Genomic DNA, 26706 nt, shown 5'->3' on the forward strand with positions numbered 1-26706 from the left:
TGAGACCACCGCCTGTGGAAGGAAATTCCACATCCTTGCTACTCTTACAGTAAAGAACCCTCTATACAGTTTACGGTTAAACCTCTTTTCTTCTAATTTTAATGAGTGGCCACGAGTCTTGTTAAACTCCCTTCTGCGAAAAAGTTTTCTCCCTATTCTAGGGTCACCAGTACGGTATTTATAAATTGAATTTATATCTCCTCTTAAGCATCTCTTCTCCAGAAAGAATACGTTCAGTGCTCACAACCTTTCCTCATAACTAATATCTTCCAGACCCTTTATTAGCCTAGTTGTGCTTCTTTGTAGTCGCTCCATTTCCAGTACATCCTTCCTGAGGACTGGTGCCCAGAACTGGACAGGATACTCCAGGTGCGGCCAGACCAGAGTCTTGTAGAGCGGGAGAATTATTGTTTTATCTCTGGAGTTGATCCCCTTTTTAATGCCAATATTCTGTTTGCTTTGTTAGCAGAAGCTTGGCATTGCATGCCATTGCTGAGCCCATCATCTACTAGGACCCCCAGGAGGTCCTTTTCCATCCTATGTTCCCCCAGAGGTTCTCCCCCCAGTGTATAGATTGCATTCATATTTTTGCCACCAAAATGCATTATTTTACATTTTTCTACATTAAACCTCATTTGCCATGTGGTTGCCCACCCCATTCATTTGTTCAGATCTTTTTGCAAGGTTTCCACATCATGCGGAGAAGTTATTGCCCTGCTTAGCTTAGTATCGTCCGCAAATACAGAGATTGAACTGTTTACCCCATCCCCATCCTCCAGGTTGTTTATGAACAAATGAAACAGGATTGGTCCCAGCACAGAACCCTGGGGGACCCCACTACCCAACCCTGACCATTCCGAGTACTCCCCATTTATCACCACCCTCTGAACTCGCCCTTGGTGTCAGGAGAACTTATCAGAAATGATTCATGCTAATAGGAACAGAAAGAAATGGCACTTAGGCTGGATTCACATCTATGCATTTTTAGTGCTTTTTGCATTTTGCAGATTTGCACTACAGCCCATTTAACATGGTTTCCTATGGAACAGGTTCTGTAGTGCAAATCTGCAAAATGCAAAAAGCACTAAAAATGCATAGGTGTGAATCCAGCCTTAGTTCTCTGGAATGAGACAAGTACACACTATAGAGGGATATGCTTTGTTCGTGTTTCATGTCTGAGGTTTACATTACAACCACTTTAACCACTTGGGTACCGCGCTATTGCCGAATGACGGCATTAGCGCGGACCTAGATTTCCAGGACTACGTCTATTGACGTCGTCCTGGTTACGAGCGGCCTGCGCGCCCCCTGAGGGGCGCGCGCGGCGCGCTCTGTGATCGGCGAGTCCGTGAGACTCGCCTGATCACCGATCCGTGTAAGGGGTCGATCCCGACCCCTTATCACGTGATCAGCTGTCAGCCAATGACAGCTGATCATGTGATAGAACGGAGCCGGTAATCGGCTATTATTCCTCCTCGCGCTGACAGCGCGAGGAGAAAAAAAAAAAGCCGATCACCGGCGGCCGTGATCGGGACATCAGTCCCGATCACGGCCAGCAATGAAAGGCACCACATGCCACCTGCCAGTGCCCACCTGCCTCCCGCAGTGCCATCCTGAAAAATAACAAAGTAAAAGTAAGTGCCCCCCGTCTGTGCCCATAATGCCCACAGTGCCACCCCACAGTGCCACCCACAGTGCCACCCCACAGTGCCACCCCACAGTGCCACCCACAGTGCCACCCACAGTGCCACCCACAGTGCCACCCAATCTGCCTCAAAGGTGCTGCACCCCAGTGCCGCCCATCAGTGCCCAGCAGTGCCGCCCATCAGTGCCCAGCAGTGCCGCCCATCAGTGCCCAGCAGTGCCACCTATCAGTGCCACCTATCAGTGCCCATCAGTCCCATCTATCTGTGGTACCTATCAGTGCCCATCCGTGCCACCCATCCGTGCCACTTATCCGTGCCACCCATCCGTGCCATCTTATCTGTGCCCATCTTTGCCCATCAGTGCCGCCTTATCTGTGCCCATCGGTGCCGCCTTATCTGTGCCTATTAGTGCTGCCTTAACTATGCCTATCAGTGCCCACAAGTGCAGCCTATCAGTGCCCACCAATGCAGCCTATCAGTGCCCACCAATGCAGCCCATCAGTGCCCACCAATGCAGCCTATCAGTGCCGCCTTATCAGCGCACTTCAATGAAGGAGAAAAATGACCCGTTTGCTAAATTTTATAACAAACTATTAAAACATGATTTTTTTTTTTTGCATCTTTTTTTGTTTGTTTAGCAAAAAATAAAACTCCGAGCTGTAACTAAATACCACCAAAAGAAAGCTCTATTTGTGGGAAAAAAATGATAGAAATTTCATTTGGGTACAGTGTTGTATGCCCGCGCAATTGTCATTCAAAGTGCATCAGCGCTGAAAGCTGAAAATTGGTCTGGGACTGAGGGGGGTTTAAGTGCCCAGTAAGCAAGTGGTTAACCGATCAGTTTTTGACTTTCCACATTGTACATACTTTGTGTTAAAAAGTTTTCCCCTTAGTTTTCTTATCGAAGAAAGTTGGGAGGTATGCATGTTATCCTGTTCCAGTGTTTCCTCATCTCTAACTAATCTGCGTGCTCACGATTGCCAGTTGCAAATGTAATTGCATATATTAATATACAAATGCATGCAACAGAATAAAGCAATACGAATCGTATTCTATTTCACCCGTGATAACTCCGTAATTTCTCTCACTTCACTTGCTAATGTAATTGAAGCCACGGCCGACACAATGAACGCGGTGCTAGCTCATTCAGATGTTGTGCTGGGTGGCAGCAGACAAGGATATAGAATGTTAATCCTGCGATAAAGTTGCTTATAACTAAGAATGAGATGCTTCGCTGCCCAAATCTCATTTTCCTTGCCGTGTACCTGCTTTGTTGAGTCAGGGGAAAGATGTGATTTTTTTGTTGAGTGGTGAGATCTATTTAATGGTGTTTGTTTATAAGCTAAGCTCTTTATAAATGTTGGATAAAGTAAGAACGAGAAAAAAAGTTGACAGTAAAGAAAGCAAAGATCTATAACGGCTATTATTGTACAGTAAATGCGGCAGCAGTCTATATAGCATTGTACAACTCTTAAAGCCCGACTCTAGTTTGATCTTTTTTTTTTTACAAAACAATAGCCCTGTAGTGCCTGAAATGACCCTCTCGCTGCAATACTCTAATACTATCTGGTGTTGTCCACTGCAGACTGCATTCAGTGCCAGTTTTCTTCTGCCAAGAGTCATTCAGTTCACTTCATGTAAACCCAGGATGTCATGGGCCCGCCCCTGCGTCATCTGGAGCCCTGGACCTCACGAGAGATAGCGGCACAATGTCTACTTCAGTGCAATCTATGCATCATTCAGGTCCATTGCAGGCTGCAATCAGTGCCAGTCCTCTTCTGCCCAGAGTCATTTAGCCCACTTCCTGTAAACCCAGGATGTCATGGACCCGCCCCCTTGTCATCTGGAGCCCTGGACCTCACATGAAATAGTGGTGCAATGTCTACATGAGTGCAAACTATGCATCATTCAGGTCCACTGCAGACTGCAATCAGTGCCAGTCCTCTTCTGCTCATAGTCATTTAGTCCACTTCCTGTGAGCCCAGGGCATCTTGGACCCGCTCCTGTGTCATCTGGAACCCTGGACCTCACATGAGATAGCGGCACAATGTGGACTTGAGCACAATCTATGCATCATTCAGGTCCACTGCAGACTGCAATCAGTGCCAGTCCTCTTCTGCCAAGAGTTGTTCAGCCTACTTATTGTGAGCCCAGGGTGCCATGGACCCAACTCTGTGTCATCTGGAGCCCTGGACTGCATATAAGATGGTGGCACAATGTCGATTTGAGCATAATCTATGCATCATTCAGGTCCACTGCAGACTGCATTCAGTGCCAGTCCTCTTCTTTCAAGAGACATTCAGTCCACTTCATGTAAACCCAGGGAATCATGGACCCGCCTCTGTGTCATCTGGAACCCTGGACCTCATATGAGATAGCGGCACAATGTGTACATGAGCACACTCTATGCATCATTCAGGTCCACTTCAGACTGCAATCAGTGTCAGTCCTCTTCTGCCAAGAGCCATTCAGCCACCTTCCTATAAACCCAGGGCATCATGGACCCACCCCCATGTCATCTGGAGCCCTGGTCCCTACATGAGATAGGGGCGCAATGTCTACTTGACGCAATATATGCATCATTCAGGTCCACTGCAGACGGCATTCAGTGCCATTCCTCTTCTGCCAAGAGTCTTTCAGCCCACTTCCTATAAACCCAGGAGGTCATGGACCCGCCCCTGTGTCATCTGGAACCCTGGACCCCACATGAGATAGGGGTGCAATGTCTACTTGAGCACAATCTATGCATTATTCAGGTCCACTGCAGACTGCATTTATTACCAGTCCTCTTGTGCCTAAAATCATTCAGCGCACATCCTGTGAGCGCATTCTATGCATCATTCAGCTCCCGCCCACCACTGGTGGAACATAAAGAGGATCTCTGATGTCATCAGACTGTACCGAAGGCTGTTGTATGAAAAATGAACTCCCAACTTCAGGAAAAAAAAATAATCCAACCTTACAGTGCCCTGTCACTACTGTCCCATCCCCACTGCAAGCGTGTATTGGTAAGTAATCAGAAGAGCCACTCGGAAAGGTACAGTCCAATCTTTTTCATTCAAATGACAATGAAGGGGTAAACATTCCAAGAATGTGTTGATGTGTTTCAGGCTGAAACACTTCAACACATTTATTCCTGGATTTTTTACCCCTCATATTTTGAATAAAGAAGATTTGACTGTACCTTCCGAGTTGCCAGCTCTTTTGATTATTTCTTATGTGAACGGCTTGCAGAGGCTTAGAGCGGGGCACCGGCATGGGATCTTATCTCATCTAACAAGGGATACAAGGTGGCAGAGCTGTCAGTTGTTCACTTGCTATTGTCTTGTGTAGCGCCCTGCTCCTGATGGGCAGACGCTATAAGTAAACATTTTGTTTTGTCTGAGCTGTAGTTTAGCTCAGACTGATTGTGTAAAAATTTTGGCTTCTGTTCCAGCTCAGTTGGGTTGCATGGTTTTCCACTTGGCCGAGAGGTGGCGCTCTCATCATTGGCCAGGGTTGGAAATTGCAACAGGCTGGGTGTATTGGGTGCCTCTTTGTCTGGAAACAGTCAGTGGGAGTGGTTTGCCCGCTGTGCATTCTGGGAGAGGGTACTTAAGGAACAGACCCCGTGGTAGGGTGTGTTCCGACCTGATGGCCCTCCTGGCCTAAGGTGTACTTTAGCCATTCAGTTGTCTCGGGGCCGGCTGACCCGAGGCTTCATTACTGAAAGGTAGGCCCAGAAATCCTGGGGCCTACCAATCCAGGGGTGGTCCTGTGCTGTCTTGCCTGTGGGGAGAAGCCATGCAATTGGAGAAACCAGGGGAGGACTCTTCAGGGAGAGAACTAAGCAGCACGGCCGGTACCTCAGGAAGAGCCTGGAGACTCAAATAGAGGACGCATCCTGGGTCATTTACCTCACAGTATCACCGGCTTGGCTGAAAGAAACTGGTACTGTGTGGCTGTACTTTGACGTTACAAAAGTTATTGGTTAGACAATCCTGTGGCAGAGGATTGTGCAATTTTCTCTGTATACCCATTTAGGAAACTTTCCTGAATTTCTTGTATGGTCAGCAGGGACAGAGACAGCAATCGCAAAACTGGCAGAGGTTTAAGCCCCTGGGTGCAGAGAAGCAAGGGGTCAAAGAATAGATGCAGGGTGGTACACCCATTCTACAGCATGCATTAACAGTGGGAAAAGGGGTTGCAATTCTGGATGCTTTCCCTGGGCACTAGACGACCCTGTGCTGGTACTGTTTAAACCAGGGATCCTCAAACTACGGCCCTCCAGCTGTTGTGAAACTACACATCCCATGAGACATTGTAAAACTCTGACATTCACAGACATGACTAGGCATGATGGGAATTGTAGTTCCTGAACAACTGGAGGGCCGTAGTTTGAAGACCCATGATTTAAACCCTTCCCAAATCTAATCAAAATGTAAGCCTAGCTTTAGTTAATATGCTCTAAAGCGGGGGTCTCCAAACTTTCCGAACAAAGGGACAGTTTACTGTCCTTCAGACTTTAGGGGAACCAAAATAGGGACAGTGGGAGTAGAAAATCTCCTGGTGTCCAGTGGGAGTAAACAGTGCCCTATCTTTGGTGTCAGTGGGAAGACTAGTGCCTCACCGTTGTCAGTGGAAGGAATTGTGCCCAATTGTTGGTGTCAATTGGAGGAATAGTGCTCCATCATTGGTGTCAATGGAAAGATTTCTGCCCCATCATTGGTGTCAGTTGGGGGAATTGTACCATTTTGTTGGTGTCAGTGGGTGGAATAGTGCCCTGTTGTTGGTGTTAGTGGGAGGAATAGTGGCCTGTCATTGGTATCAATGGAAGGAATTACATCCCATCATTGGTGTCAATGAAAGAAGTTGTGTCCCATCATTCGTGTCATTGAAGGACTTGTGCCCCATCTTTAGTGTCAGTGGGAGGATAAGTGATTTTGAAGGTGTCAGTGGGAGGAACATTGCCCGTTGGTGTCAGTGGGAGGAATTGTGCCCTTTTAATGGTGTCAGTGGGAGGAAAAGTGTCCCATTGGTGGTGTCAGTGGCAGGAATGATGCCAAAGGGCCAAATAAAGGCAAGCAAAGGGCCAAATCTGGCCCTAGGGCCACAGTCTGGAGACCGCTGTTTATGTAATGGTATCAGCCAAATGATGAGTAACTTGATGTTTGCTGAATGAACACAAGGTGAGTTGACAATACAGATTGAATGGCTGGAAGGTATGCAATAATATTGAACAAAGAATACCAGTCAATGAAGCTACCTCAGAAACAGGGATGCTTATAAACAGATTCAACACTTGGGCACTAAGTGGCAGGACAAAACCAGAGTATGAGAAAAGTTCACCTGCAGTACAAACTGTGTAGCATAGATAAGAATACAGTTCCCTAGAAATTTGGTTGTAATGCCTCAGGTAGGCTCCACAAAGATAAGGCTGGAAGAGTTTTTGGTCTGGAGGTTCAGGTGGCCACCCCACTAAAAATGCATAATTCCAGAACCAGCCGACAGGGTGTCCACCATAACTGGGGCTTACAAGGTGCTCACTGGTGGCTTGCATACCAGAGACAACGTTGGTAGGTCCAATACCCAATGACCTCATGTGCCCTGTCACTACTGTCCCATCGCGTATGGCCCCACTGAGCACCGGAATGTGGGAAAAGCTGGGATTGTGGTGGACGGAAGCAACGGAGCCCACACCTGCTGCTGCCAAAATGTGACAAAGGGGCGACTCCCGTATATTACTTTATAGGAATTTTATATCTTTTTTTTCATGAACCAGCTCACCTTCATATGTAGTTATTGGAAAATAGATTCTGACATGAGCAACTTCCCTCTTTCTTTGCCATGAGGTGCCAACATATACAAGAAGATCTATTTTCACCTGATCTGCTACCTAAACCTCTCTAGATATGATCTGCCTGTAAATTTGTTCTGTGCGAATGAGGAACAATCAAAAGTTCTCTGGCCCACTTTGGAACCAAATGTGTTAATGCATAAAAAAATGGCCACTAGATGGCGCCGAGGAGCATTTTTCCCGTATGATAGTGCCATTTAGTGGCCACAGTGCAATATTTTCTGCATTTTCACATTCAAATATAGAATATATATATATATATATATATATATATATATATATGTATATATATATATATATATATATATATATAGATATTTAGAATATAGCCTGAGAACATTCGACTTGCCCTGGCACGCCCCCGTTGCACAGCCATTTCCTGGGAAGCTCAGTGTGCTGCTGCTTCTCCTCCCCCTCCAGCTTTTATGCAGCTGAGAACAGAGGGAATCTGATCACTTATCAAAAAAAAAAAAAGAAGGTATTTAAAATGTTTTATTATTTATCTATACAAAAATGTTTTGCCTTTGATTTCTATTTTAAACTGAATGGGTTGTTTTAAAACAAGGTGATCGTTTACAATCACTTTAAGTTACTGAGAGGTCCATATTTACCACTTGCTGACCGCCATGTAGCAGTTTTACTCCTACAGGGCGGCAGCTGTGTGCCAGATCATGTATAAATACGCAATTCCAGACTGGAGGCTCACTCCCACTATGATTATACACAGTGGGTACTGCACACTCGATGTCCCTTGGCACCCATTGATCATTCGGTACAGAGGCAGAACAGCAGTCTGCCTATGTAAAAAAGGCATGGGAAGGAAGAGGGGAAAGCTCTCTGGTGCCGCACATCCACGGAGTCCTATGGCAGTATGAGAAATGCAATTCCAGCCTGGGCTCCCGCCAGGCCACGCCCCCAGCATGTTTCACTCCGCCTCTCATGAATCCCCATGACTAAGCTCTGGGGGAGCGGGTTCTAACATATTGGGGGTGTGGCCGGGCGGGAGCCCATGCTGTGGCTGTCTCTCTCATATCACCATAGGACTCCATGGATGTGCGGCACCAGGGATCTTTCCTCTCTTCCTTCCCGTGACTACAGGAGCTGGGACGAGCTCCATCCCTTGCTGGCACTCCTGCAGTAGTTGCAGCATCATGCCCCATAGTGATCGAGCCTGGGCGGCACACTAAACAAACTGTGGGTCACAGTATGTAAACTAGGCAGATTGCCATTCTGTCAGTAGGGAACACATGGATCCTGTGTCTCTGCAAACAGGGACAAGGATCAGTGCCTACCCCTAGTAAAAGCACCTTCCCCACTGTACACAAACATAGGCAAGGCACACAGTTAACCCTTTGATTGCCCCCTGGTGTTAACCCCTTCCCTGCCAGTGTCATTAGTACTGTGACAGTGCATATTTTTATCACTGTATTAGTGTCACTGTTTCCCAAAAAGAGTCAAAAATGTCAGTTAGTGTCCGATTTGTCCACCTCAATATCGCAGTCCTGATACAAGTCACTGACCGCCACCATTACTAGTAAAAATTAATAAATAAAAAATTCAGTATATATTCCATAGTTTGTAGACGCTATAACCTTTGCACAAACCAATCAATATATGCTTATTGGGATTTTTTTAACCAAAATTCTGTAGCGAATATATATTGGCCTACATTAATGAAGAAATTAGAATTTTATATATTTTTTTATTGGATATGTTTTATAGCAGAAAGTAAAAAATATTTTTTTTTTCCAAAATTGTCAGTCTTTTTTTGTTTTATAGCACAAAAAAATAAATAAAATACCCCCAAAAGAAAGCTCTATTTGTGGGAAAAAAAAGGACATCAATTTTATTTGGATACAGCATTGCATGATCACGCAATTGTCAGTTAAAGTAACGCAGTGCCGTATCGCAAAAAATGGCCGGGTCATGAAGGTGGGGGTAAAACTCCCGGAGCTGAAGTGGATAAACAATTTCTTTCAGCTGTGTATTAACCACTTAAGGACTGGAAGCATTTGCCCCCTTAATGGCCAGGCCTTTTTTTTGCGATACGGCACTGCGTCGCTTTAACCTCCCTGGCGGTATGATTATTTCAGATTTTAGGTGCTGAAAGCTGTACAATTATTTTGCATGAAAATTTGGCGTTTTATATTGTAGTCCTGTAATTCTTAGGAATAACTCACTTAAATCTGTCCAAACCAGAGTCTAGCAGACATCCCGGGTATGATAAAGTTTGTAAAATGAAATCATAAATTATAATATAATAAATAATTATACCAAATAATAATATAACAATGATAAGAATTATTTAATAATGTAATCAAATCAAAAACACAGAAATTTGCTCAGTTGCAGAATAGTGAGGCCTGAAACGGAAAAGACAGAAAAGAAAAAGTAGTGCAGGGCCGGGCATGACCGTGTGTTCAGAGGAGACAATGCATGGGTTAATATGAAGAGATAAGAGGGGAGGGGTCAGTGAGTAAAGTCCAAGGGGGGGTGGTAATATATAAGGAGGGGGCGGGGCAGGGCTGGGGAACAGAAAGTTGTGGAGAAAGAAATGAGGAGGCAGTTTTTTGCTCTGCTCCTCCAACATGGCTGAGATGTCACTCGGATGAGGGTCTTTATGGATGACCAGGTGAGCGGATGGAGGCTGGGAGGTGAGGGTTGCTGTGCATGCAGAGTTTGCAGCCTCTGGCACTCTGTTTTCACCAGGGCCCTCATCTGGGACCATGCGCCAGGTGAGGAGCCCTCTGGGGGGAACAATCCGGTCCCCCAGCAAAGAATAGCCAGCCGTCTGCCTGAGCAGGGTCCGGGCGGACTCCGCGCCGCCAGCCCAGCTCGGTGGGTGGGGCCACGGGCCATTATGGTGCTGCTTCCCCACCCGTGAATCACAGGACTACTACCTCCTATGCCTGCATCGCTGCGTGGGGAGGAAGGCTCCGCGAGAGAGACTTATTAGTATGGCCATCAGGCTGCTTATATAAAAAGGGGCGGAGCTCCGTGGGTGGGCGTGGCCTATACGGGTGGCGCAAGATGGCACAAGATGGCGGTGGAAGGACAAAGTTGACCTTCCAGGTCACAGTATGTGAGAGCATGTGTGGAACCATGGCAGGAGGTGGAGCTTCGGGGGTGAGACAGGCACTACAACAGAGGGACTCCACGGCCCCCAGGACCTCTTTGCCTTTGCCTGGGGGGCTGATGACACCACCGGTCCTGGTCTAGGACGACAGGTCGGAAGGCGAGCTGACAGTGTGCGAGGACGAGGAGCCGCAGGAATGCGAGCCAGCGATGGAGGCAAGCAAGGAGGCTGCTGAGGTTCCAGTCAGCCCGGTAAGTCAAATAATGTCTAAATGTTTTTCGTATAAGTTGCATTGCAGGATTTGTTGGGGGGAGCGATGTCGGCGGCAGTTGCTCCTCCGGGAACAGAGGTGGTGGATGCTGGCCCACAAGTGGCGGGCGGTGCGCCTGCCAGTTTGGGGACAGTGACGCTGCGGTGGGGTTGTCAGATAATGGTAGGATGGAGATGGTAAGGATTGCAGATGAAAAAAACAAAAAACAAAATGTGAGATATATGGGTGCTTTGGGGGTCCCCTGGGAACACAATTAAATAGGAATTCCGAGATGCGATTTGAGAAGGTAAGTGTGTGGAGATCTTCTCGTTATGGCCCCCTTTAAAAAGAAAAAAATAAAGGGGGGGGGGAATTTACATTTTAATTGTATAGGGTCATACAGGAAGATTAAGGGAAAAAGGATGAAGATAAGAGGAGGTACCGATTGATTTTGTGGAAGGTGGTCGCCATTATGCGATTGTCATGGGGGGAAGAACCCGAACATGGTTCGGCGTTGTTCTGTTATATGTAGGCCATTGGTAGGTTGCACATGTTAAAGGGGGATCTGATTGGCTATGGGATGATGAGCAGTTTAGAGTGCGCAGGTCGGTATGGCCGTCTCTTAATGGGGATCAAAGGATAGTGGCTTCTGGATGCGGTTTCTGTAGTAGTAGAGGCCCCCGAAGCAGTTACTTCGGGGGGTATACCCCCCTCTGGACAGTCGGCTGAAAAGGAAGTGGGGTGGGTTGGCAGTGCAATGTGAGCTCCTGTCAGTTCAGTGGTTTTTGCGTTAAACACGAGTGTAAGGGGGTGGGGGGACCCACCCATTGTATCGTGGCTTCATGTGAGGACCATGTACAGGCGAGCCTAGTCACACAAGGGATGACTTTTGGAAGGGGGTGAAAAGGTTGCATCCTTTCATAAGTAGATACTCGGATAAGGAAATGGCGAGGCTACTTGCCTCCGGGGTTTTTAACGGCGTCTACAGCGGGGATGTAACAAGTTTTGCCTCGTTTTCTCACTTATCTGTCAAAAAAAAAAAAAACGAGTTCTGTCATAATCCGATGCGGTGCACTGTGTCCGAAACTTCACATACACAGCTATAAGTGGGTTAGGTGTGATGGAAAAGGGGCGCCTATGGTGAACAAGGAATCCGTGTTCCACTTGCTTACAGTTTATTCGGAGAGCGTTGGCTGCTGGATAGATGTTGGCAAGAGGAGTTTTCTACTTGGAACGATGCCTGCCCATGGGTTGCTCAATTTAGTGGGCCATGGTTAGATGTTTAGGTAATTACCGGCGAGGGGGGGGTAGAGACGTGTCAGTCCCTGATTCAAACATACATGGCTTGGACATTTTTGTGTGTTGGGCCGCCTTCCTCTGATGTGTGTGCGATTATACATTGCAGCACATTACAGGTAGGTTTATTAGTGCCATTGGCTGCAAAACACAGGGGGCCGACGAGGGATATTGTACTATTTTGTTCTGGCATTGTGATTGTTTCAGGGGTTACGGAGGGTCATCTGCCGGTGACCAAGTTGGAGGTACTATAGAAGGAGGTGTGGGAGGCCCAGGGACGGCGTGAGGTACAGTTGAGGACTTTGCATTTGTTGCTGGGTAAGTTCAATTTCACCTGCCGGTTTTATTCCGATGAGTGGGTTTTGGCCGACGGCTGCCGTCAGCTACAGTGGGGGTTTCAGGCCCTGGCTAATTTAAACAGTTAAATGAGGAACATAGGGAAGGTTAGAAGGTTTGGTATGAGTTATTGGCCACATATAACGGACGATAGGTGGATGCTAGGTCGATGGGAAAAGAGGTCACGAACATGGCGGGGTGAACAGGTTTTGGGGAAATTTTTTCTTTCAGGGGCAATAGAGTGAGGAAATTTGGCCCCAATTTTGTTGGGTGGAAGTGGGGTGTTCATTCGTAAACGTGGGCTATTGGAATTTTTCCAGTGGTTCCGGCTATGGAGCTGGGGTAAGGGTCATGCAGGAACCTGACACGGAGTTGAATTGTGATTATGTGGGTGTGGTTACGTGGTCAACCACATGTCCGCATTGTCACAACTGGTCATACGGCGGCTACACCATTTTGTGTTGCGGTAGAGCAGTTGAATATTTTCTATATGCTATTCATCTTGCAGGCTTCAGAAATATGGGGGGCTTACTCCTTGCATCTATTTTCGGTGGGAGTTAGCCGGCCACAGAGGGGGAGGAGTTCCATAGTCGGGCTGGGTATGGGAGATGGCATTGGAGTCACCACGGGAGGTAACAGGGCGGTCAGCAAGTGAGTCCACATGGGTGGCTTACGTGAAGGTATGAAAAGAAGGGTGGGTTGTTCGGTGCAAGAGTCTGAGGTCAAACATGGCTATGTGGGGGGTAATGTTGGTGGTACTGTGGTTCCAGGAACTTGGTAAACAGGGGTCGGTATCTGCCATTGAGCGGAAACTGGTGAGTTTTTGGCTTTTGTTTAACCTGCGGAGCAGGGTGGATTAAAAAAAAAAAAAAAAGAGTTTGGGTTGGACAATTAAAAAAAAAAAAAAAAATGAATAAAAAAATGATCAAAGGGTTAGAGGGGTGGAGGTGCTGCTGTTTGTTACCAGGATTCAGGGTAATAAAAAAAAAAAAATGGGATAAAACGTTTAGGGAGTTTCTAGGGTTTGGAACAGATGGCAGTTCATGTGGCACAAGGCTGGGAAGTATTGGTCGAGGTTCTAGTTCGGGTCGGTGTTCTGAAAATGCCACTGGGACGCAAGGTTGGATGGTGCAGAATACGCTTCACACTCCTTCCGCATCGGGGCGGCTGTAGAAGCTGCCAGATGTGGGTTGGATGAGGCGGCGGTAAGGAGGAATGGTAGGTGGGAAGCAAAGCGATTACGCACTTACCTATGCCTTCATGTGGTGGTGGAATAAATAAAAAATATATAAAAAAAATAAAACACGAGTGGGGGAGTAGTCTGTACATACAAGCTGTGTTTGTGGTATGGGGTACATTGATTTACTTTAGAGTTGGTGCTGCCTTAGTTTGGTGTTTTTTTCATCCAGATGGAGGACTTATACGCCTTGTCTGGATTTTCTTTGTTATCTGTATGTTTGTTGGGGGGGCCAGGAGAGCAGATGCGAGATCGGTTGGCAGACAGTTGGGTAGTTAGAGGAGGGAGGCATGTGTTCACTGGCTAAGTGTATGGGGGTTGAGGTGGAGCAAGGTGATATGGGAAATGAAACGGGATAAACCGCCGGCTGTCTGGGTTATGTATGCAAGGGGTAATGCTTTTGGGTTCGAATGATCAGGGAGCTGATTTCGGACGTTAAGCCAGATATTTTACGACTTCGTACAGTTGTCTAACACTCAGGTGGTGGGGAGGTTGTGGCTCAGGATGGGGGGCCTAGTGATCAGGCAAGTAGAGGTGGAAACTAATGTGGGCCTGTAACGGAGGGTGTTAGAATACCCCTCTAGGTAGTGGGGATTGTTTTCTGGCCTCTGGGGCTGCAAGATTGGATCCAGCAGGCCACGGGGGTATGGGGGAGCCCTTAAGGGTAAGGTGTCATCCTTGCGGGCTGTGGCGGTGTTTTGTTGGTCTTTGACGGTGGCAGTAAACATATGTGATGGAAAGGGGTGGGGGGCTCATCGGTAGTATGTGCCCCTCCGGTGTATTCCAGCGAAAGGTTAGCTGGAATACTGTAATGGTTGCACTGCGGGAAGGGGGTTGTCTCTGAGCTGAATATCCGCTGGAGGCCTATCGTGTGGAAAAAGGTCCCGCAGTGTATTGGTGGAATATGTGTTGGAGTTCCGGGGTGCCGTCAAAGACCAACAGACTGGAGTTGAACAAGTTGTTACGGAGGTGATATTTTGGTATATATTTGATATTGGAGTTATTTATATGGTGTGAATAATAAATAGGCTGCTATGGCCATTTATACTCCAAAATTAAGGTGTGGTCTCATCATTTTAGAAGGGTAAGAAATGGGGATGTTGGAGTACAAGTGGTATAGCAGTAAGAGGCAGGTTGGGTACCTCTGAACTACACTGGTCATATCACTGTCATTACTTTTCAGTATTTGATGATGGATCTCCCCATAAATCATTATCGATCAATTCTGCGAGTGATTCTAATTTATTATTGCTGTTTTCTAGCTGGTCTAAAACCATTTTTGATGTAAAGGGACAGTTTTGGTTGCTATGGACAATCTCCAGTTTCCAGTCATAAAGAACAGTTTTTAAAATATAAAACTAAATGCAGGACACTGGGCAGACCACTAGGGACAACGGGGATGTGAAATATTTACATACAGCAATGTAATCTGTAAGATTACATTATACTGTATGTAATGTGTGTGTGTTTCACTTTTAGAATTTGGCACCGTTCTCCGTCCCCGTGCGTCTCAACGCTCGCAGTGAATGGAGCTGGGCTCTGTGATAGATCGAGCGGAGGGCCGCTCGCTCGTACAATAGGGGGATATGGCTGGATCCAGGGGACAAGGTAAGTAACATCTTCCTGCATTCAGCGATGTGGTCCCCGAGTCTGGCTCGGGGTTACCGCTTTTGGTATAAAATTTCCACCCCGAGCCAGACTGGGGAATACCGCCAGGGGGGTTAACTGACAATTGCGCGATCATGCAACACTGTGCCCAAACAAAATTGATGTCCTTTTTTCCCCACAAATAGATATTTCTTTTGGAGGTATTTGATCACCTCTGCATCTTTTTATTTTTTTGCGCTATAAACCAAAAAAAGCGACAATCGTGAAAAAAAAACAACTATATTTTTTGCTTTAATAAATACCACCATCCCCCCCCCCCCCCCAAAAAAAAAAGAAAAAAAAAAAAGAATTTAACTTTAGACCAATATAATACATATTTTTGGTAAAAAAAATAGGCGTATATTGATTGGTTTGCACAAAAGTTATCGCATCTACAAAATAGAGGATAGATATATAAAGATTGTGTGGGCTATGGGGGTACCTCATCCATGGGAAAATTCTTTTAAAAATGGACAGGCTGAATCGACTTTACCGTTACCAGTGAAGGACTATCAAGCGTAATAATACTAAATACCTTTATTTAAAAATTCTTTAAAAATATTTACACATTCAGAATAAATGAAATGGCTCTGAACAATTTGACCACTTGGTTAGTTATACAATAAATCTCCGTTACTATTACGTCAAGAGGTCAACGCGTTTCACATTTGTGCTTCCTCAGGACCCTATTTCCTTGATAATAGACAGAGATCCTATTCAAGAAAATGAAAAGAACATCATATTTTGATTAGGCGTGAAATACAGCATATCAAAATATACAGACTATCTATATCTATATCTATATCTATATATATATATATATATATATATATGACATTGGTTATTGGGTTGCTTTGAGTTCTTTACATGTATGTGGCCCTCTACACATGTTCTACCTCTAGATAGATAGATATACATACAGAGAGGTAGAACGTGAGCTCTCTGTCTATTGTCAAGAAAAAACAGTTCTGAGGAAGCACAAATGTGAAACGCGTCGACCTCCTGACCTAAAAGTAACAAAGATTTATTGTATAACTAACCAAGTGGTCAAATTTACTTCCTCTCTGTTTCCCTGCAAAGGTAAAGCATAATGGGCTACTAATCATCGCATAGTAGCTCATTATGTGTCACTTACCTGACACAGGAGCCAGCGATGTCACTGCTGTCCCCTCTTCCACGGAGCGTCCATCTTCTTTCTGGGTATCGTGGCTCTGGCGCTGTGTTTGGCCGTAGCCACGATGACGTCAATCCCGTGCATGCGCTCGGGAGCCGCCACTAACGGCATATTGCTGCTAGCAGCGGCATGCTCATTGTTCCTGCGGTGCCTGTCTTTTTGTAAATATCTCCTAAACCATGTAGGTTTAAGAGATATTTCTTGGACCTACAGGTAAGCCTTAATCTAGGCTTACCTGTAGGTCAAAGTGGTCTGTAAGGGTTTACAGAATTTCGTAATAAAGATTTAGAATTATTACGCTTGGTTCACTGGTACCGGTACAGTCCGCTCAGTCTGTCCATTTAAAAAAATAAATAAATAGGGGATAGATTTATGGCATTTTTATTGTTATTATTTTTTTTTTTACTAGTAAGGGCAGTGATCTGCGATTTTTAGCGGGATTGCGACATTGCGGCGGACACTTTTGAACCTTTTTTGGGACCATTGACATTTATACAGTGCTAAAAATAGCCACTGATTACTGCATAAATGGCACCGGCAGGGAAGGGGTTAACACTAGAGGGTGATCAAGGGGTTAGGTGTTCCCTAGGGAGGTGCTTCTAACTGTATGGGGGCTGTGCTGACTGGAGGAGGAGAGAGAGATCACTGTTCCTAGTCACTAGGAACAGCAGACCTCACTCTACTCCCCTGACAGATGGGGATCTGTTTGTTTAGCGTCCGTGTGAAGGAGCCCTTACACTGAGAGATCCCCATTCTGCCTGTCTCTGGAGAGATCGTGGAGGGGGCGGCAGACCCGCTGGTTGGTACCCCCACTAGCGAATGGGCGCACGCGCGTCCACAGATCACCGCGTACGCGCCGACGCACAATGGCGGCGATTCGTGCAGGGGAGCCAACCTGCCACAGTAAAACTGCTGCGGCTGGTCTGTAACTACAGTTCCGTAGTTAAGCCGTTTGAAGCATTCTCCTTTAACGTGATACAGAAAGTTTGCGATTTTACAGAGCGGTTGTTTAGAGAGAGATACATTCCGGGTCTCTGTGTCCTTGAGCGCCAGTTCTTCCTAGTACTGCAGCATTCAGAAACAAGCCTTTGATTTCAGGCCTTTTGTGTTGCTGACACGCCGTACATCTATTGTGCCTTCGGCAGCTTCCAACGTTAGAAGAATCTCACAATGGGAAGGAAGACGAAACATTCCAGAATGAAGTGCATTTACCATCTCATACCTCATCTGCTAGAAGCTGATCTTCCATTGTCTTAGGCACAATGCGAGGCCGGTACAGAAAAAATATATATACAGCATATAGCTCATATTGTTTCTGGTTTGCCCAGGGTAAGTACAGCATTGTGAGTTACCTTGGAAAGCAATGCTGAATTTTAATTGAAAAGGCATTTTCAGTTATTAAAGTTGACCTAGCGACGGGTATATGTTTTATGGTAAAGCTGAACTCCAGCCGTGTACCGGCTCCTCTCCTGGACTGAAATGGCTTACTCTGATTTCACTGCAGACTGTGAGCTTCTCACAATGTGCATTAGAAGCTACAGCAAAGTCATTTACACCCATAGGGGCATAGATAAGGGGGGGGACATGGGTTTCCAAACATCCCCCAACCCTCTAGAGCAGGGGTGTCCAAAGTTTTTCAAAGCGGGCCAGATTTGATGAAGTGAACATGTGTGAAGGCCCACTCTTTTTTCTGAAATTCTTTGAACCATTAAAATTCGGTCTAAGTGTGTCCGTTCGAGCACTAATACAACGCCCAACAAGAATTCTCTTGCCTTTGTGGCTGTGCGTGGTAAAGAGATGAGCGATATATTGGCGTATAACACGCACCTTCACTTTAACCAGTTGCCGACCGCCGCACGCCGATGTACGTCGGTACAATGGCACGGGCAGGCATAAGGACATACATGTACGTCCCTTGCCTCCCGCGGGTCGGGGGCCCGATCGGGCCCCCGCCCGGTGCCTGCGGCGGTCGGTATTCGTACGGGAGCGATCCCGGACGAGGGGACGGCCATTCATTCATGGCCACCCCCTCGCGATCGCTCCCGACGAATAGAAATCCCCGGTGACATCACTTCCTCTCCTGTAATGTAAACACAGGAGAGGAAGTGATGTATTCTCTCCTCCGTGTCGGTATTTTTCGTTCCGACACAGAGGAGAGCGGATCAGTAAGTTGCACCAACACTCTACACACACAGTAGAACATGCCAGGCACACTCACACCCCCCCTTTACCCCCCGATCACCCCCCCAATTACCCCTGCCCCCCAGTCACAGTGACACCAATGTCATTTTTTTTTTTTTTTTTTTGCATTGGTGTCATTTGTGACTGTAATAACTGTTAGGGCAGTTAGAGTTAGCCCCCTTTAGTTCTAATGTACCCCCCTAACCCCCCCAATAAAGGTTTAACCCCGTGATCACCCCCCGTCGCCAGTGTCACTAAGGCTGGGTTCACATTGCAGCGGTTTATGAGAACGAATGTGATTCGCACCGCACTGCAGTGCAAATCACATCCGATCTCTGTGCGATTCGAGTTCAGCCATTCGCCGCACCCGCCACACCCGCCGCACCCGCCGCAAATTCGCACGGGACCCTTTTTTTGGCCCGCAGCAGAATCGGATCGCATGGGTGTTCACACCATGCGATCCGAGTTTGCAGATCGCACTGCGATATGCGAACTGATCTGGGGGTGTCAGTAACATTTCACTGACACTCCCAGCAGTTCGCATAGGGCAGTGTGAACTGCCGCCGGGAGGCATGCGATGCGGGAACCCGCCGCGGATTCGCGGCGTTTCCGCATCGCTCCAGTGTGAACCCAGCCTAATAAGCGATCATTTTTCTGATCGCCGTATTAGTGTCACAGGTGACGCTAGTTAGGCAGGTAGGTATTTAGGTTCGCCGCAGCTTTTTATAGCGCCAGGGACCCCCATATACTACCGCATAAAGCCCCCTGATTGCCCCCTAGTTAACCCTTTCACCAGTGATCACCATATAACTGTTACAGGTGACGCTGGTTGGTTAGTTATTTTTTTATAGTTTCAGGGCACCCGCCATTTATTACCTAATAAAGGTTTAACCCCCTGATCACCCGGCGGGTGTCATTTGTGACTAATAACTGTTAGGGCAGTTAGGGTTAGCCCCCTTTAGTTCTAAGGTACCCCCCTAACCCCCCCAATAAAGGTTTAACCCCGTGATCACCCCCCGTCGCCAGTGTCACTAAGGCTGGGTTCACATTGCAGCGGTTTATGAGAACGGATGTGATTCGCACCGCACTGCAGTGCAAATCACATCCGATCTCTGTGCGATTCGAGTTCAGCCATTCGCCGCACCCGCCGCAAATTCGCACGGGACCCTTTTTTTGGCCCGCAGCAGAATCGGATCGCATGGGTGTTCACACCATGCGATCCGAGTTTGCAGATCGCATTGCGATATGCGAACTGATCTGGGGGTGTCAGTAACATTTCACTGACACTCCCAGCAGTTCGCATAGGGCAGTGTGAACTGCCGCCGGGAGGCATGCGATGCGGGAACCCGCCGCGCATTCGTGGCGTTCCCGCATCGCTCCAGTGTGAACCCAGCCTAATAAGCGATCGTTTTTCTGATCGCTGTATTAGTGTCACAGGTGACGCTAGTTAGGCAGGTAGGTATTTAGGTTCGCTGCAGCTTTTTATAGCGCCAGGGACCCCCATATACTACCGCATAAAGCCCCCTAATTGCCCCCTAGTTAACCCTTTCACCAGTGATCACCATATAACTGTTACAGGTGACGCTGGTTGGTTAGTTATTTTTTTATAGTTTCAGGGCACCCGCCATTTATTACCTAGTCTCACTAGTGTACCCCTAAATTTAGGGGTGTCTACTTTCCAAAATGGGGTCATTTGGGGGGGGTTTGTGCCATCTTGGCATTTTATGGCCTTCAAAACTGTAACGCCCTTAGAAAGCCTGAAGGCGGTGCTTGGTTTTCGGGGCCCCGTACGCGGCTAGGCTCCCAAAAAGTCCCACATATGTGGTATCCCCATACTCAGGAGAAGCAGCAGAATTTATTTTGGGGTGTCATTTCACATATGCCCATGGCATGCGTGAGCAATATATCATTTAGTGACAACTTTGTGAAAAAAAAAAAAAAAAAAAAAAGTTTGTAATTTTCCCGCAACTTGTGGCAAAATATAAAATATTCCATGGACTCAACATGCCTCTCAGCAAATAGCTTGGGGTGTCTACTTTCTAAAATGGGGTCATTTGTGGGGGTTTTGTGCCATCTTGGCATTTTATGGCCTTCAAAACTGTAATAGGTAGTGAGAAGTGAACTCAAAAATTTACGCCCTTAGAAAGCCTGAAGGCGGTGCTTGGTTTTCGGGGCCCCGTACGCGGCTAGGCTCCCAAAAAGTCCCACATATGTGGTATCCTCGTACTCAGGAGAAGCAGCAGAATTTATTTTGGGGTGTCATTTCACATATGCCCATGGCATGCATGAGCAATATATCATTTAGTGACAACTTTGTTAAAAAAAAAAAAAAAAAAAAAAAGTTTGTAATTTTCCCGCAACTTGTGGCAAAATATAAAATATTCCATGAACTCAACATGCCTCTCAGCAAATAGCTTGGGGTGTCTACTTTCTAAAATGGGGTCATTTGTGGGGGTTTTGTGCCATCTTGGCATTTTATGGCCTTCAAAACTGTAATAGGTAGTGAGAAGTGAACTCAAAAATTTACGCCCTTAGAAAGCCTGAAGGCGGTGCTTGGTTTTCGGGGCCCCGTACGCGGCTAGGCTCCCAAAAAGTCCCACATATGTGGTATCCCCATACTCAGGAGAAGCAGCAGAATTTATTTTGGGGTGTCATTTCACATACGCCCATAGCATGTGTGAGCAATATATCATTTAGTGACAACTTTGTGTAAAAAAAAAAAAAAAATTTTTTTTTTGTCATTATTCAATCGCTTGAGGCAAAAAAATAAAATATTCAATGGGCTCAACATGCCTCTTATCAATTTCCTTAGGGGGTCTACTTTCCAAAATGGGGTCATTTGGGGGGGTTTTGTACTGCCCTGCCATTTTAGCACCTCAAGAAATGAGATAGGCAGTCGTAAACTAAAAGCTGCGTAAATTCCAGAAAACGTACCTTAGTTTGTAGATGTGACAACTTTTGCGCAAACCAATAAATATACAATTATTGACTTTTTTTTTACCAAAGACATGTGGCTGAATACATTTTGGCCTAAATGTATGACTAAAATTGAGTTTATTGGATTTTTCTAATAACAAAAAGTAGAAAATATCATTTTTTTTCAAAATTTGCGGTCTTTTTACGTTTATATCGCAAAAAATAAAAATCGCAGAGGCAATCAAATACCATCAAAAGAAAGCTCTATTTGTGGGAAGAAAAGGACGCAAATTTTGTTTGGGTACAACATTGCATGACCGCGCAATTACCAGTTAAAGCAGCGCAGTGCCAAAGTGTAAAAAGACCTCTGGTCATTTACCAGCAAAATGGTCCGGTCTGAAAGTGGTTAAGAGAGAAGTTTCAGGAAGAAAAATGTAATTTTAAATATAGAACTGTGAAGCAAAATAATGGTCAGTGCCCATCAATGCAGCCTAATCAGTGCCCATCTGCAGCCTCACAAGTGCCCATCTGCAGACCCACCATTGCCATGAATGTAGCCTCACCATTGCCAGGAACGCACACTCATCATTGCCAGGAACGCACTCACCATTGCCAGGAATGCCCCACCACAGCCAGGAATGCCCCACCACAGCCAGGAATACCCCACCACAGCCAGGAATGCCCCACCACAGCCAGGAATGCCCCACCACAGCCAGGGATGCACTCACCACAGCCAGGGATGCACTCACCACAGCCAGGGATGCACTCACCATAGCCAGGAATGCACCACCACAGCCAGGAATGCCCCACCACAGCCCCCACCACAGCCAGGAATGCCCCCACCACAGCCAGGAATGCCCCCACCACAGCCAGGAATGCCCCCACCACAGCCAGGAATGCCCCCACCACAGCCAGGAATGCCCCCACCACAGCCAGGAATGCCCCCACCACAGCCAGGTATGCACTCACCACAGCCAGGTATGCACTCACCACAGCCAGGAATGCACCACCAGTGTCAGGAATGCACTTACCATTTCCAGGAATTCCCCCACCATTGGCAGGAATGCCCAACCATAGGCAGGAATGCCCAACTATAGCCATGAATGCCCCCACCACAGCCAGGAATGCCCCCACCATAGCCAAGAATGCACCACCACAGCCAGGAATGCGCCCACCACAGCCAGGAATGCGCCCACCACAGCCAGGAATGCGCCCACCATAGCCAGGAATGCACTCACCATAGCCAGGAATGCCCCCACCATTGTCAGGAATGCCCCCACCATTCTCAGGAATGCCCCCACCATTGCCATGAATGCCCCCACCATTGCCATGAATGCCCCCACCATTGTCAGGAATGCCCCCACCATTTCCAGGAACGCACTCACCATTGCCAGGAACGCACTCACCATTGCCAGGAATGCCCCCACCACAGCCAGGAATGCCCCCACCACAGCCAGGAATGCCCCCACCACAGCCAGGTATGCACTCACCACAGCCAGGTATGCACTCACCACAGCCAGGAATGCCCCCACCAGTGCCAGGAATGCCCCCACCAGTGCCAGGTATGCCCCCACCAGTGCCAGGTATGCCCCCACCACAGCCAGGTATGCCCCCACCACAGCCAGGTATGCCCCCACCACAGCCAGGTATGCACTCACCACAGCCAGGTATGCACTCACCACAGCCAGGAATGCACCACCAGTGCCAGGAATGCACTTACCATTTCCAGGAATTCCCCCACCATTGGCAGGAATGCCCAACCATAGGCAGGAATGCCCAACTATAGCCATGAATGCCCCCACTACAGCCAGGAATGCCCCCACCATAGCCAAGAATGCACCACCATTGCCAGGAATGCCCTCACCATTGCCAGGAATGCACCTACCATTGCCAGGAATGCACCTACCATTGCCAGGAATGCCCTCACCATTGCCAGGAATGCACTTACCATTGCCAGGAATGCAGCACCATTGCCAGGAATAGACTCACGAGCGCCAAAGATTACCTACAGGAGAATCTCCTGTTTACACAGCGGCCTATTTAATAGAAAGTCCCAGGTCCTTTGATGGACAGAACAGTCCTCCAATGGCAGCGCCGGAGATGAGACTTCCTATTACAGAGGCTGTCCGTAAACAGGAAATTCTCCTGTGTGTGTACGGCACTTGGTCCCTCCTTCCTCCCTGTCCCTTCCAAGGCATATACATCTTTTGTGGCCCCGGCGCTGGGAGATCGTCTGGGGCCACAAGATATATATGTCCAAATAACCAGATGGGCCGCTCAAAACCTGAAAGCGGGCCGCGATTGGCCCGCGGGCCGGACTTTGGACTTGCCTGCTCTAGAGTAGTCCACAGTGCAGAACGTTGCACTAACCTCGCTGCACACTAGAGGCACTGCAGCTGCTTCTCCTTGTCAGACTTCAGAGACCGGCAGTGGCAGTTTAGAGTGAGGTAGGCTCATCTTAGCCTATTCTCGGCTCCAGTCACATGACACAGCTCAGGGAGGACTTCCACCCACTCTGACATGCCGGGTCTGGGCAATGGATTTTGTGGAAGCGGGCTAGCTATATTGGGGGAGTGGGGGTGGGGTATATCTGTACTGGAGTGGGCTGTACTGGTGTGTGGGTGGGATATCTGTATTGGTGTGGAAATCTGTACTGGTTGTGGTGGGGGATCTGTACTAGGGGAGGCTGTCTGTGTTGGGGGAGGGGGGGGGGGTCAGTACTGGGGAGGATCTACCCGAGTGGTAGATTTTGTTTTTTTTACTCCAGGAGTATATGAGTTTTGAAATTTTAGAGAAATGCTTAAATGGTAAAAATGGAACAGTTTTAGTGGTTTAACATCACACAACACCTAATAAATATGGCACCACATCCCTGAGAATTGAAACATGAATCAAAAGGCAGGAAGGGGAATTAGGGATTTTAACGGTGCAATTGACAATTAAATAGTAAACATGATTAAATGGGATACAGAATTTATAGTACAAATATTTATTAGGTTCAAAGTTAAAATCATTAACAAATTATGCTTAAAAGATAGAAATACAGGACAATACAGTGCAGTGGTTGTTCTTATTAACCTCCTCGCGCCCGCCCTATGGCCGAATGACGGCCGTAGAGCAGGCGCGTTCGTCCGGGCGGTCGTCCCTGGACGGCCCGATGTTTACTTCCGCAATGCGCGCTCCCGCGGGCGCGCATCGCGGAAGCTCTGTGTTCGCCGTGTCCCCCGGGGACAGGCAAACACAGATCGCTGTAAACGGCCAATCACAGCGGCCGTTTACAGCGTGATCGGCGTGTCCAATGGGAGATGATCTCATATGTAAACATATGAGATCATCTCTCAGCGCCGCTCTCCTTCCTCGTACAGACAGTGCGAGGAGGGGAGAGGGGAGAGACGAACGGCTGCAGCGGCAGCCGTTCTGCCTGTGGGGGAAAAAAAAAAGTAAAAAAAATAAAATAAAGTGCCATCCGCCCCCAGCAGTGCCATCCGCCCCAATGCCATCTGCCCCAATGCCATCTGCCCCAATGCCATCTGCCCCAATGCCATCTGCCCCAGTGCCATCCGCCCCAGTGCCATCCACCCCAGTGCTACCTGCCCCCAGTGCCATCCACCCCAGTGCTACCTGCCCCCAGTGCCATCCACCCCAGTGCTACCTGCCCCCAGTGCTACCTGCCCCCAGTGCCACCTGCCCCCAGTGCTACCTGCCCCCAGTGCCACCTGCCCCCAGTGCCACGTGTCGTCAGTGCCACGTGTCGTCAGTGCCACATAGTGCCATCTGTCATCAGTGCCACGTATCAGTGCCATTTGTCATCAGTGCCACGTATCAGTGCCATTTGTCATCAGTGCCACCTGTCAGTGTCACGTGCCATCTGTTGTCAGTGTCACGTGTCATCAATGCCACTTATCAGTGCCATCTGTCATCAGTGTCACGCGTCATCGGTGCCATGTATTAGTGCCATCTGTCATCGGTGGCACATATTAGTGCCACGTATTAGTGCCATCTGTCATCAGTGCCACGTTTCAGTGCCACGTGTCTTCAGTGCCACATATTAGTGCCACGTGTCATCAGTGCCACGTATAAGTGCCACCCGTCATCAGTGCCACATATTAGTGCCATCTGTCATCAGTGCCACATATTAGTGCCATCTGTCAGTGCCACCTGTCATCAGTGCCACGTATAAGTGCCATCATTGCCACGTATCAGTGCCATCTGTCATCAGTGTCACGTGTCATTGTCCTGGTGCTTCAAAAGTGTAATAAATAGTCAACAAGTTAGATGTGTAATTTATGTTCCTAGAACACATGATGGCGCTACCTGCATGTTGGGCCTCTCTATGTGGCCAGGCTGTGAAAAAGTCACACACATGTGGTATTGTAATACTCAGGAGGAGTAGCAGAATTTTTTGGGGGGTGTCATTTGTGGTATACACATGCCACGTGAGAGAAATAACCTATTACAATGACAATTTTGTGGAGAAAAAAAAAAAAATGAAAAATCTTAATTTTGCAAAGAATTGTGGGAAAAAAATGACAACATCAAAAAGCTCACTATACCTCTTACTAAATACCTTGGAATGTCTACTTTCCAAAAAGGAGTCATTTGGGGGGTATTTGTACTTTCCTGACTTGTTCTGGTCACAAGAAGCGAGATAGGCCACCAGTACATCAGATGTGATCAATTTTGTGCGATTCGCACCACAGCTTGTAGACTCTCTAACTTTCACAAAGACCAAATAATATCCACTAATTTGGGTTATTTTTACCAAAGACATGTAGCAGTATAAATTGTGACCAAAATTTATGAAGAAAAATTAATAATTTGCATAATTCTGTCACAGAAACAAAGAAATATGCGTTTTTTTTCCAAATTTTCGGTCTTTTTTCATTTATAGCGCAAAAAATAAAAACCCCAGAGGTGATAAAATACCACCAAAAGAAATCTCTATTTGTGGGAAAAAAAGGACAAAAAATTCATTTGGGTACAGTGTTGCATGACTGAGTAATTGTCATTCAAAGTGTGAGAGCACCGAAAGCTGAAAATTGGTCTGGGCAGAATGGTGTTTAAGTGCCCAGTAAGCAAGTGGTTAAACACACATAATCCCGACATGTTTC

The sequence above is a fragment of the Lithobates pipiens genome, unplaced genomic scaffold, assembly GCF_037356315.1.
Source record: "Lithobates pipiens isolate NorthernLeopardFrog02 unplaced genomic scaffold, aLitPip1_a1.2 Scaffold_16, whole genome shotgun sequence".
Classification (NCBI taxonomy): domain Eukaryota; kingdom Metazoa; phylum Chordata; class Amphibia; order Anura; family Ranidae; genus Lithobates; species Lithobates pipiens.